We start from the raw sequence: 13,226 nt of genomic DNA, 5'->3' as shown, positions 1-13,226 counted from the left end.
CGGGTGGCAGTAACATTGTACCATGCAGGTGGAACTCGTGGTCGAGTTCAATAGTAAAGTTACGTTTACGTGCACCTAAATGGAAGTCGAAGAGCATTTTAGCTTTTCTCCAACGTCGAAATGCGAGCGCCGCTTGTGGGGTTAGAACCCGTGATCTCAAGCAACGCCATAGTCACTAACCTACCAAGGTTCGATACTGCGGTGCTTTAGCGCGCCTTCGCGCCTGCTCGCCTTGCGTCAGTTGGGCGCTGCACAACGTTTCTCGGTGCTTAGTTCTGCTTGATTCTTCAGCTACGTTTCACGGTGTTTAATTCCGAAGTATCTGCGTGATTTGAACCTGCCACGAGAACTCTGTGGTTTACTCAAATAGGATTGAGCAATTCCGAAGCCGCGTCCGGACGGTAAACGGGTGGAAGAAAGCCGTCGTAAATGGGTGCCGTCCCAACATCAACTTTATTTGCTTACGCGGACAATTTGCTCGTAGAGCAGGTTGTCCACAACCTCAAGTGAAGGCCGTGTTCTTTGGTGACATTAATAAAGTTGTTAACCTGCAGCTGCTGTATAATGCAAGGGTCTCTATCATATACCTTGCAGCGACTGATCACTTCATCTTTGAATTTTTCTCTTAATTCCTTACATTCAAGTATGTGCGTGAGGTAGAAGCGAAATGCCACACCGGTCACCTGTTCATTGAAGTTTGCGACCATCTCCCGCTCCGACCATCATGGATGGAACAGGTGGAACCATACCTCCGTGGGACCATGGCCCGCTAGTTCGGTGTACATTGGGTACGTCATCATCATCATCATAAAAATGTTATCATTGGGACTGAGGACTTTGGAGCACGCAGGCTACCGGACTACAAGGTTTCCGATGATGCTGTCATTATGCTGATCTGTGTTGTGGTTCACGGCGTGGTCTGGAAGACTTCCATGATGATGCGTGGCTGACTAGGTGGCTGCCCGGTCTTTATCCTGCCGACTTTTGTGACGCAAGCAGGATGTTGCGGACATAGATAAACATACTCGCCCGAACACTAGTTCTCATTATTCGTCTTCCTTCACTTCAACCCATGGTTCATCTGTACACCGTTACACATATGGGCTGCTTGGGAGTCTTCAGAGTATCACGTTTTATTTGCTTAATTGCATAAAATAATGCGTTTGTCCGTTGTCCTTAGGGGCTCTGCAGCGATAACGCTTTTGGCATGACGTCACGACACGACATTTAATTGCTAATCACTTCGCCATTTTTAGAATAATCAGAGACAGTGGCGCTACAGGGTAGCATCTAACTATGTTAAGGTGATTAATAAATGTTTGGTGTTCTTAATTTCTCTTTGTGAATTAATAGGTGCCTTTTGGTATTTCAACAACCTTAAAGCGCATACGTAGGTGCTGTCTTGAAAAACATGTCCTTCGGAAAAATAAAAATTGAATGTCCCAACGCATTCACTCGCAGAACGCAATAAGGGCGAAAGCCTTAGATGGCCTAGGGGTAGAAAATTTAACTGACCGGAAAATTTAATGGCACCAAAATTGATGGCGCCACCATTAATGGTGGAACCCAGAACCTTTGGTGGCAGACGAAGCCACGATATTTGGTGTTACTTAAGGTGAAATTAATTAAGGCAACACCATGCCGCGTGGTGTCATCATGTGTTGGTGCATTAACTCTTTCATTTCAACTCAGTTATTTAGCGGCTCAAACCCACGCGCTTTGGTGTTAAGGCAAAGTTAATCAACAGAAAGTTAATTAAGATGGAGTTGATTCAGGCACTCGTATCTACTATTTTTGGTGCTAAGGCAAAATCAATTATGGCAAGGTAATTAATATAGAGCTAAGTAGCGCACTCAATCTCACGATCGCTGATGGAAGTCGAACCATCGACCTTTGGTGGGTCGAAGGTCGAGGGTCGTGGTCGGTGGGTTGAGGTTCGTGGGTTCGAGTGCCTTAATTACGTCTATACAGGGTGTTTCAGCGAACACTTTCACAATTTATTTAAGGTTGCCTATGGCAGATAGCCCAATTGTACTTAATGAGCTGGTCTACTCGAACAGGCGGACTATACGTGCAAAAAATTCAAATGCATAATCGGCTAATTAACAAATATTCACTAATTAGGTTTTTAACTAAGTACCTGATGGCCCATATTGTAATTTACAAATTGTAGCCGCGGAGTTCGAAAGGTGGATCCACTTATAATTATTTCTCAAGATGGCACCAGTTTCGAGATATTATTTTCCAAATTTTGCGGAGAAATGCATTGGTGTTCCAGTAAACTTTGTGCTTCAATGCATGAAGCGACGTTTTTTAAGAGCCTAACTGGAACGCCAATGCATTTCTCCGCAAACTTCGGGAATTAATATCTCGAAACTGGTGTCACCCCGAGAATTCGTTCCAAGTGGATCCGCCTTGCGAACTCCACGGCTACAATTTGTAAATTGCAATATGGGCCATGAGGTAATTAGTTAAAAACTTAATTAGTGAATTTCTGATAATTATTCGATTATGCATTTCAATTTCTTGTGCAAGTAATGTCCGCCTCTTCGAGTAGAGCAGCTCATGAACTAGAATTGTGCTATCTGCCACAGGCAACCTTTAAGAATTTTTGAAAGTGTTCTCTGAAACACCCTGTATATATATAACTGCGCCTGCTCCGTGATCAACTGGTTTCGTGGGGTAAACGGCCGATCACAACAGCTGGAACAAACAACTCGTGCTCTGAAGATGCAAACATGAGACTAAAGAAAGAAGCTCTTAATTGCAGATGCTGGCTGTGCACATCAGAGGCTTGAATAATATACTTGCAATGTAGTACTAGTTAACAGCCGTGGACACACCAAAGACAATGCGAAACCCACACAAATACAGGGCGATTGCAAATTCGCACACATTTTCAGCTTTACCGCGCCATAGTTTTGTGCTAATTAGAAGTTTGGGCGACATGCGTTTGCGTAAATATTAAAAAGCTTTCTTTGCTGTGTGCTTGCATGTATTATCATTATTGTTGTGGGTGTCGCTTCTGGCCGTGGTGCTCACCACGTTCCTCGTCTTCCATGACTGCCACACATTGTTGTTCCGCTAGTCGGTTCTGGTCGTAGTGCTCACAATGCTCGTCGTGTTTCATGGCCGCCACGCGTCGTTACCTTGCCTCACGTCTTCGAGCCAGCGTAGGTTCGCGGTCTGCACCACGTTTCTCTGCATAGCTAAGACGCTCCAGTTCCACCTGACATCAGTTCAAACTGCCACGTCCGCGCCGCAGACGCGGTCAGCAGCTTCCCTCTTTCCATTCGTGCTAGTGATGTGCGGGTGTTTTGGGCCAAGCTCTCCTCAGAGGGAAAGGGCGACCAACCTCCGGATTGGCGGGGGACGATGTATTACATCTCCTTGCGCTGGATTGGGGGAAGGCGCCGGGACGAGCACAATAGTGTGGGCAAAAGAGTAGACGGACGCTTGGTGAAAGAGATTGGCAGCTGGAACTAGAAGTTGATTATCATACTTTCAGCATTCATCATCATTCTTGTACAAAATGTAAATCTAAACGTGCGCTTAAAACGTCAGGCGCAGCCCCACGTTCTCTCACTCCGCCACGGCGACTGACTAACTCACGTCTTCGGACCCCTGGTCGCAATACTGCAGAAGGCAGTCAGCGTGTAAAACACAAACAACTATGGTGATTGGATCATTATTCCCCCAAGAATGCGTTCTCCCAGGCAAGACAAAGTCAACCTACAAGTTGGTAACTTCTGATCAACGCTCATTTAAACAATTAAGACATTGAGCGTCCACTCGAAAGAAGCACGAACGGAGATGCCGGAAAGTGTTTACATGCTTTCGGTACCTCCTTTCTATTTCCCCACTGGCGCACTTGACATTAAAAATCTCTCCACAGCTGTGAAGTAATGCGTATCGCGAATCTTAGTGTGCGTACATAAAAAATATGTCAGACGTCATCGACGTGGTGCGTCAGTGCGTCTGAAAATAAATTCGTTCTGCGAGTGAATGCCTTGGGACATTCACTTATTTTTTAATGGACATGTTTTTCTAGACGGCAACTACGTATGTGCTTTAAAGTTTTTGAAATATCAAAAGGAAGCGCATGACTTCGCAAAGAGAAATTAAAACCACCAAAACATTTATTGAGCGTCTTAACCCTTACAAATTATTCCTTGACAAATCAATGAAATACCATTGGTCAGTGTTGACTGTCGTATTGGAAACTCATTGTGATTTTGTTAGGATTTTGACATAGGGGGAAGTGTTGACAGCTCTTGAATATTGTCCACTGAAATTTTATTGAAACACCATTGGCTAAGTTAATATTGGGTAATTGTTGAGTTACCATGGAAAGAGCGTTGGGTAGGTTTTGTTTAATTACTGTTGGGTTATTATTGAGGCAGCATTGTAATCTTGTTGTGATAGTCCTGTTGACCAGTTGTTGAGTAGTTATTGATTGTCGTTAGGCTAGTACATTATTGTTCATTAAATTTTGAAATTGCTTTCCTATCCACACTTGCGTGCCTCAGTGCCTGTTGTTCGTAACTTTCCCTAACACGAACAAAACCAAGGACGAAACTGATCTATTTCTGGTACCTTGAATTGCACCAAAGATACATGCACACGAAACATTATTACAGAATATAAGCCACAACTGCATGGAACCTGGAAACAGAGGTATTGCCTACAGAACTCTTAATAATGTAAATACATCTGAAATACTATACATTTGAAATCAATTAGAACAATAACTGTGGTCTTCACTTGTGACGTATGTTTATGACTAGAAGGCAAAGTGACTCAAAGGCAGACCTCAAGCATACCCTTGTAACTAACTTTGAACACATGAACTCTTGCCTTGCATGTATAAATACAAAAATGAAGACCACTGGATACCTTAGAGTAAAATGTTTCACACACCTAGTAAACACTCACAGAAGGATTTACGGCTGCCTGTGAGTAGGCAAAATAACAAGTAGATTGGTAACAAATAGCTTAATGTATATATATATATGTATGCATTATATATATATATATATATATATATATATATATATATATATATATATATATATATATATATATATATATATATATATATATATATACAAAACACCTGACTCGTGTTTTTCAGAGATAAACTTCTAAAACATTTGTGCTTAAAAGCAGCTTACCTCCCCGGCATAAGTCAAGAACTGCCCAGTACTTCATTTCTTGTGTTATGTTTGGTAAGGAATAGTTGGTGGCATTTCCTGAATTTAGTTGGTCATCAGTGAATTTTTTCTGGACTTGCACAAAGCTAATGAAAGCATTTCTTTGGGCCTTTTTCACCCTACGCAGGAACTACGTAGTCAATAAAAATCTCGTCAATAAAAAGCTAATGCAAGGCTAATACATTAAATGATATAATAAAGTGGCATAAAATACTTATTTAGCACAGACAACTGAAGTGACACACAGATAACGTAATTCCCAACACTGAAATAAATGGTCACCTGCACCAGCATCATCAAAGAGCCCAGAACGAGTGATTATAAAGCATGAGAAAAGGTTCCAATAACTGGACATCCGGATTGGAGAGCTAGCGAAAAAACGCATATAAATGCACATACAAAATACCAGTTACGACGCTTGCGCACATAAATATATAAAATTCCACCAGCATCTCGCTGCATCAAATAGATAAAAGTTGCGACAAAGCAGTACCTGAAAGACGGAGGGAGCTGCAGTACCTATTTTGAAAAATATTATACCGAAAGCGAGATACATGCATATTTAAATTGACAGAAAACGTTTTTCCAAGCTATATATTACAAAAACTGTACAACGTTAAGAACAAACAAGATGAGAAGCTATACCATTCTTGCAGAAATGAATAGTGCAAATACCTTAATGTATCTCAATTTTACAGATACTTTGGTAATTTGGTGTATGTACATACTTTACAAATAGCTCAAACAAGGATGAGAACGATGAAATAAGGTAGGAACACACACTAACGCTAACTCAACTAGAAGTTTGTTTGCGACGACAAAGATATTAGGACACTGGCCAACTTGACAAAGAAATAGCCTTGCATGCGCGGCAGACACAGCCCGGTGCGACAAAAGAAAGGAACGAAATACATGTTTTGTGGAATAAATATGCAGGTAAAAAAGAATCAATAACATAAAAGTGGAATATTTGTCCTATAAGTGATACCACCAACAAGGAAAGCTCTTTTAAAAATACCAACTCTTTCCCACTAAGAGCAACAGATAGCTTATGCAAGTGTCTTCTTTGTAATCAATAATTAAGGCTTCCATAATTTCTCCTGTGTTCTGGTCTTTATGATGAAACAATTGTTCGTTTTACCCTTCACAGCAGAAAGTGTTTTATTACAAAGGCCGCGCATACATGGTTTGTCATCTTTGTCAAGTTCCAATGTGTAAAACCTGTCTTCAAGAATGAACTTCTAGTTGAGTCGGCGCTAGTATGTGTTCCTACTTATTTCATCATCCTCGTCTGTTTGCGCTGCTGTTTCAAGTACGCATGTACCACTTGGTTAGGCTGATAAACATTCTCAGAAAAAAAAAGGAACTACCTCCACTCAAAAGGTAGCCAATTTTTCACAGTTAAAGGGCAGAGCAAATCGAAAGTAAGCCTTCACAGCGTCACAGCGTACACCACAGGGCAGCATAAAGAATAGTTAAAAATCCCACTTGACGCCGAGTGGCAACAGAGATGCAACCTTCCTGGTGAATCAGCCGCAGATCAATGGATGTCTCTTGCGACAAACGACGCCAAGCTGTGCTTGACCAACGACACGTTAGCACCCGGGCATTTGCTGCATGTGTAGCCTGTGGAGAAGGAGATGTAGACAGAATATGAGATTATGCAAATTAACAATATGCCACACATTATACATACCTACGCGCTAAATAGTAGTACACACTATGCTGCCAATTAAAATTTGCGTTTTTTTAATAGGGACATCACGAAAATGAAGAAATGGGTTGTTACAGTAAATGTTACCAAAGATATCTTTGGTAACATTTACTGTAACAATTTGCACAGCGATGTTTGTTTCACACCGGTGAAGTATATTCCCGGCTCTCTCACAAAACGAAAGACCATGCTATAGTACACAGTCAATACCAAGCAGCAATCCGAATCTTTGGAAGCAGCAGGGCCGGCCTAAAAATTCGCCGAGAGCGATGCGCGCGCGAGCGTGCTCGTGAGAACCAGCACCGCTTCTTTGAAGCTTAGTATAAGCTGCTGCGTGGCCAAGAACATTCCGCGCGAATTGTGTGCAGCGCGTCGCGTACGCGTCCTGTGCGCAGTGCACGCTTGCCTCTGTGCAGTGAGCTGTCTTCATAAACACGCCATTCTTCGCCGCGCAAACGGTGCTCGAGTGCGGCGCTTCGTTACTGGAAGCAACGCACATTCGAATCGGCCCAGCTCAAAGGGGTATCAGGGAACGGCGGCGCGTTTCGGTTATCGCCTATTAAAAGCGTGAAGTACGCCTTAAACGGTAACACGCCACGTTTGATGAAGATGCTTACTGCGGTTGGGGTGGCGATGGGTGGTAGGGCGAGCCCGTCGGCGGCTATGAGCTTTGCCGATGTCGCCACCACACCTCTGTTCATTTACGATGTGTAGCCGTGTAAACACCGCGCCGATGCAGGATTTATCAATAGGCCGTTCTTTGCACATACCGAAAAGGTGAAATATATTTTGCAGCGCACCGCGCCATTAGCCACAACGCAAATCGAGGCGCAGTTATAGACTACGCGAGAACAGGTGCACACTAGCCGTAAGGTATACGATGAGCCACTACGGATGAAAAATATTTTTTTAAAATGTCGCAGTTTCGCTCCAAAGGCGAAGCATCGATTGCGAGAACAAATTAGTAGATAACATTATGAACATTTCAATCGAAGCAGTGGCCGCAGCAAGCGCTATTTTCGCGCGCTTTTCCTACAGGGCATGCGGTTTGCCTGCAGAAATTGAACGGTGTGCTTAACATCTTACGCTCGTCAAAGTCAAAATAAAAAAGCGGCTATGTGCTCAAGAAAACTAAATCACTTTCCTGTGTGAAGAAGTTGGGCTGCGGCTTTGTTCGCATTCCTTCCATCATGAATTCTGCCGTGCAACTCATCAAAACTGCCAGGCTCGAACATCGGCAGAAGACCAGTAGCTGCGTCAGCGAACGCCTTCAACGGTTAAACATCCCACTTATCATCATAGAGCAATTTCACCAAAACGTGCGCCATGATGTCCAAAAACATAAGAAAAATGCTTCCACCAAAGAGCGCGAGGCACGAACCACCGCACAAGTTTACACAAGTGACCGAGTCGAAAACCGTTCAAAGCGTCAGTATCGTACCAATGAAACCGTTCCTACTAAAAATAACCGGTAAAACTCCGTAAGTAGCGATTGATAATTTTTGTTCATACGAAGGATTATAAATTTTGAAGGACAACTTCATTTGTTGCGTAAACAATAAATAATACGATTAACAAAACTGCGACTTAGAAATTATAACGGCACACTATAGGTACTGTTGCAAAAGACTGCTCAAAACAAAGTCACGCACGCCTCAAACACTCAAACACTGGTTTGGCGTTCATTGCGTCACCTTTGAGTAAAAGTTATTACTAATTTCCTAATTTTTACGAACAATAACTCTTTTAAAATTTGCAGCGACATTTGCAGATGACGCGGTGAGAAGTAAGGTATAATGTGGGCGCGTAACTGTTGTTTTATTTCTTTCATTTCTCTTCGCCCTTCGTTTGTATCACTGAACATAGGAGAGCTGCAGGCTTGGGAGGTTTCAATAGCAAGAATTTTATCGCATGCTTCTGCAAGGCGAGTGTCGGGAGCTGCTGCTGAGAAAGCGATTAGCTGTCGTAATGTTGCGGCTGTTGCTGAATCCGAAACTCTTTCAACGCGCTGTGATCTCAAAGCGCGTTCGTTGCTTGATCTCTAGTATCACGGCGATTGGATAAAAACAGTATTATGCTTTCGAGACAGAGGGTGTGGCACAAAACATTCGAAGGCCTCTGAAGTGTATGTTTACATCCTGTGCACGCTTGCATCCCACGGTTCCCACAGTGCATCCGATGCTCAAAGCGTCGTCGCTTGTCGGCGCCTGCCTTATCGCCACCATCCGCGCTGCCGCCGTGTCTACATTTGGGGAACTCCACATGCACGCAGTCACCGTGTTTGCAAGTGAATTTTACATTATTTTGCTCCCTAAAACATGCGAATTTTGGATCGCACCTATAGCTATGCCACCTGTTGTATGTTAAAACGACGATGGCATTTGTACGACGGTGAACAAGTCACTCGTGGGCGATCATGGAGCTGGTTCAACGTCGCAGTTCCTACGTAGCGTAAACGGCAACAAAAGTGGGCTGATCCAGGACATAGTACAGTCTAACACGGCGCCTCAAAGCGCGAGCTGTCGCAAGAAGACGAGGAAGTGGCATGGGGCGCGTGCGCCGAGCATTCAAAGCGCTGACTGGTTTCGGAACGAGAGACGTATGCGTGCGCTCGTGGTCTAAAGGTTAGAGCACCGGGCTGCTGAGCTCGACGGTCAACGTTCGATGCCAAACTCGGTCACACATTGTTTTCTTTTTACGAAAGCGAGCCCAAACAAGAACCTACCTACCTACCGCAAAGTGACAAGAATGAGGCAAAGAACGCTTCTTAATAAAGTTTTCAAATGTCGCCTTCATATGTGAGTCTTAATTATTATATGCTGGACTCAACTGCTACACAACAAAAAAAAACTAAGAAAATCAACACAAATTACCCAATGAATTACAAATACCCAATTATTCAGAAGCTCTAAATGGTAATATCATTGTGCAACTGTTGAGCGAATTCAAAGACATTTGGAATTTAGTTAAAAGTCCGTTGATTCAACAATTACCAAACAATGCGTCAGTGGTAAATCAACACTCATTTTTGTACGGAAACAGAATTAGATGCTACAATGTAGCTTCACTGTCTCTCGGTATTCTGAAAATGGCGAAGAGATTAGCAATTAGGTATTGGGTAGTGACGTCACGCCAAAAGAGTTATCGCTGCATAGCTCCCAAGACCAACGGAAAACTAATTATATTATGCCATTAGGCAACTGAAACGTGAAAGTCTGAAGACTACCAAGCATGCCATATATGTCGCGATGTACAGATGGATGGTGGGTGGAAGTGAAGGAAGACGAAAAATAAAAGCTAGTGTTCGGGCAACCATGTTTGTCTACGTCCGCGACCTATTACTCTCGTCATACAAGGATAAAGCCCTGGCAGCCGCCTCATCAGCCACAAATCAGCGTGGTATTCTTCCAGGCGACGCCGTGAGCCCCAAGCGCGCAGAACCTCCACTTGCACATATCAGCATCATGACCGCATCATAGGAAGCAATTGAAATACCCAAGTACACCTGATCAGTAGACAATAGGCTCCTGAAGGTCTAGTTCCACCATGGTTGGAACGTGAGATGGTCGCCAACTTCAATGAATACGGCACCGGTGAGGCTTTTCACCTCTACCTTACCCACATATTTGAACATAAGAAATGATGGGAAAAATCAAAGATGAAATCATCAAAGTGTATGATGCTTGTTTCGATAGATCCGATAAATGAGCTGATCGGCCAATGCTAAATGGTGCCCCTACCTTATTCAATTGCGGGGATGGCACAAGCGGTAACACTAGCCGTATTCATTCGCGGGGCACTCATGTGTCGCCAGGCACGCTGCAGCGAGCCTCGCCCACCAGAGCTATGCTAGACGTCACCAGACAGCTACACATCTGTTAGAGGGTTACAGAGCCATCTTTGGTCATTGGACCGACTGCACATTCTTACGCTATATTCTCAAGCCCATTGGTCCATCTCATGTCGCTTGCGACATGCGCTCTCTCACGCTCTCTCACTCTCACGAGTGAAGCCGACGGGAGCGGACGTGTCGAGTCGAGGTGCCATTTCAGCGCAGCAGGAGCAGCGTGCCAAAGAGATAAGCTTTGTTTTTTTATATTTCACTTTTTGGTTATTTTAGGAGGGTTAGCTTAGCCAAACAATCTTTATAAATTATTTTAATGCTTTCTCACTTTCTTGGTCTTCTCGCTTAGATAAAAGTAGGTAAAGAATTTTTTTTTCTTTTCCACATCTACGCCTTGTTAGTACGAGATGATGGTTGGTACTAGGGGGAACCCACGCGTGCGTTGTTCTGAGTGCGAGCGTTCCTACGCGCTGGAAGAAACGCGGTTTAAATCAGCACGCGAAGCGAATGGTGCAGATTTTATCTGTAGGATGTGTGTGCTAGGGTCGCGGCTAGACCGCCTAGAGCAAGACAAGGATAAGTTAGCTAAGCGGGTTGGAAAGCTAGAAAAGGAACTTCAAATCGAGCAGAAGCAGAGGAAGGAGGCAAAAGAAAAGCTAGCTAACGCAGAAATCCAGCTGAGCGCCACCATTCTGCAAAGCAATGATGAACGCATCGAGGCGAGCACCGCGAACGGAGCTGGCTCCGATGCGAGTGCAGAGACAGCCGAACCCGCCACGCCGGTAAGCAGTCGCGCAAACGTCAGTGATAGGCACGAAGGGGATACCACTGACGCGGCCGGGGAAGAAAACAAAGCCAAGGGCAAGAATAAGAAAGGAGGGGAGGGCATTGTGACTTCGGGGGCAGCTTTCGGCGGTGAGGGGGAAGGAAAGCGTCGAGTTGTCTTTGTTGGGGATTCCAACATGCGTAAAGTAGAACCGGCGATAGCAGAGAGGGTAGGGGCAGACGAACGAGTCCAGGTTAGCGCGCTTCCGGGAAAGCCGATTAGAGAGGTGATCGCGAAGGCCAAGGAACGCATGTGGGACACAATGGAGGAGAGACACCTAGTGGTGATAATGGGCGGAGTGATTGACGTACTGAACGGAAGAGGAGCAGGAATCACAAAGCAAATAGCCAAAGGGGTCACCGACCTGCGGAATGTTTCAAAAGAAGTACAAATCGCGGTGTGCACGGTGCCAGAGGTTGAAAGGCAGGGTTATAAAATTGAAAGGGCAGTTCTTGCAGTAAACAGGGAAATTTGGACTCTAGCTAAAGCAATGAATTTTACGGTCATTGACATCAACCGTGAAGTGCACCGAGCAGGCCGCGAAGGCGCTTTTGTGCGTGACGGGATACATTTTAGTGAAAGTGTAGCAACACCGGTCGGAAATCGATTCGCGGCACGAGCTGTAGCTTTTTTAGGCGGGCCCCAGGCAATCAGGAAGCAGGATTAAGTATTGAACATAGCGAAACACCAGTAAGGGGCAGAATTAGGCGACCAGGAGTCAGGAAAAGACGCAGAAAGGATAAGAATAGAGAAGGTAAAATTTGCTACATTAACATGCAGGGTGGTCGAAAGCAGGAAAAATGGCTGGAAATTCAAACGCAACTGAATGATGAAGCGATTAGTGTGTACGCCTTGACCGAAACGCATCTACGAGATTTGGAGCAGCCGCCTGTTATTGACAACTTTGTATGGGAAGGGTGCAACAGAATGACCGGGTCAAGGAAAGGCGGAGGCGTAGGCGTACTAATTAGGCGAGGTCTGAAGTGGCGAAGGGTAAACGAGACATGTAAAGAGCATTTATGGATTAGTGGTACATGGCAAGGTAAAAAGACGTGGCTGGGAGTAGCTTACCTGTGGACAGGTAGTGATAGCAGGGAAAAAAATAAGGAATTGGTCGATTGCATTAGAAGCGATATTAATGAGTTCAGTAACTCGGGCCAGGTGATATTAGTGGGAGATATGAACGCGCACATGGACGATTTAGACGGATATACTGATTACAACGGCTCTCTAGTGCTGGATTTGTGTGATGAACAGAACCTTATAGTAGTTAACAGGGAGAATAAGTGTCATGGACAGGTAACGTGGCAATGCGGAAACAGGCAGTCATGTATCGACTACGCCTTTGTCTCAGAAATGGTCTACGAACAACTGGATCAAATGATAATAGACGAAAATGGAAAAAATAGCCTGGGAAGCGATCATAGACGTTTAGCATTAAAGTTTGGGAGAGATACCAGCGCAGAACATGAACCAATAGCCTCAGAGTTTTTTAAAAATGAATGACGAGCAAATAACAAAGATCGCAAACAACATAGAGAAGAAAATTGAGGCTTTTCCTACAGCAGTCTGGGAATATAAGGAACTGGTGGAGGTTATGCAGCATGAAATAAGGCGGACACGGCAATA

This window comes from Dermacentor silvarum, chromosome 4 (assembly GCF_013339745.2).
Source record: "Dermacentor silvarum isolate Dsil-2018 chromosome 4, BIME_Dsil_1.4, whole genome shotgun sequence".
NCBI classification, from domain to species: domain Eukaryota; kingdom Metazoa; phylum Arthropoda; class Arachnida; order Ixodida; family Ixodidae; genus Dermacentor; species Dermacentor silvarum.
The sequence above is the reverse complement of the archived record's forward strand: the minus strand, read 5'-3'. Positions refer to the sequence as shown.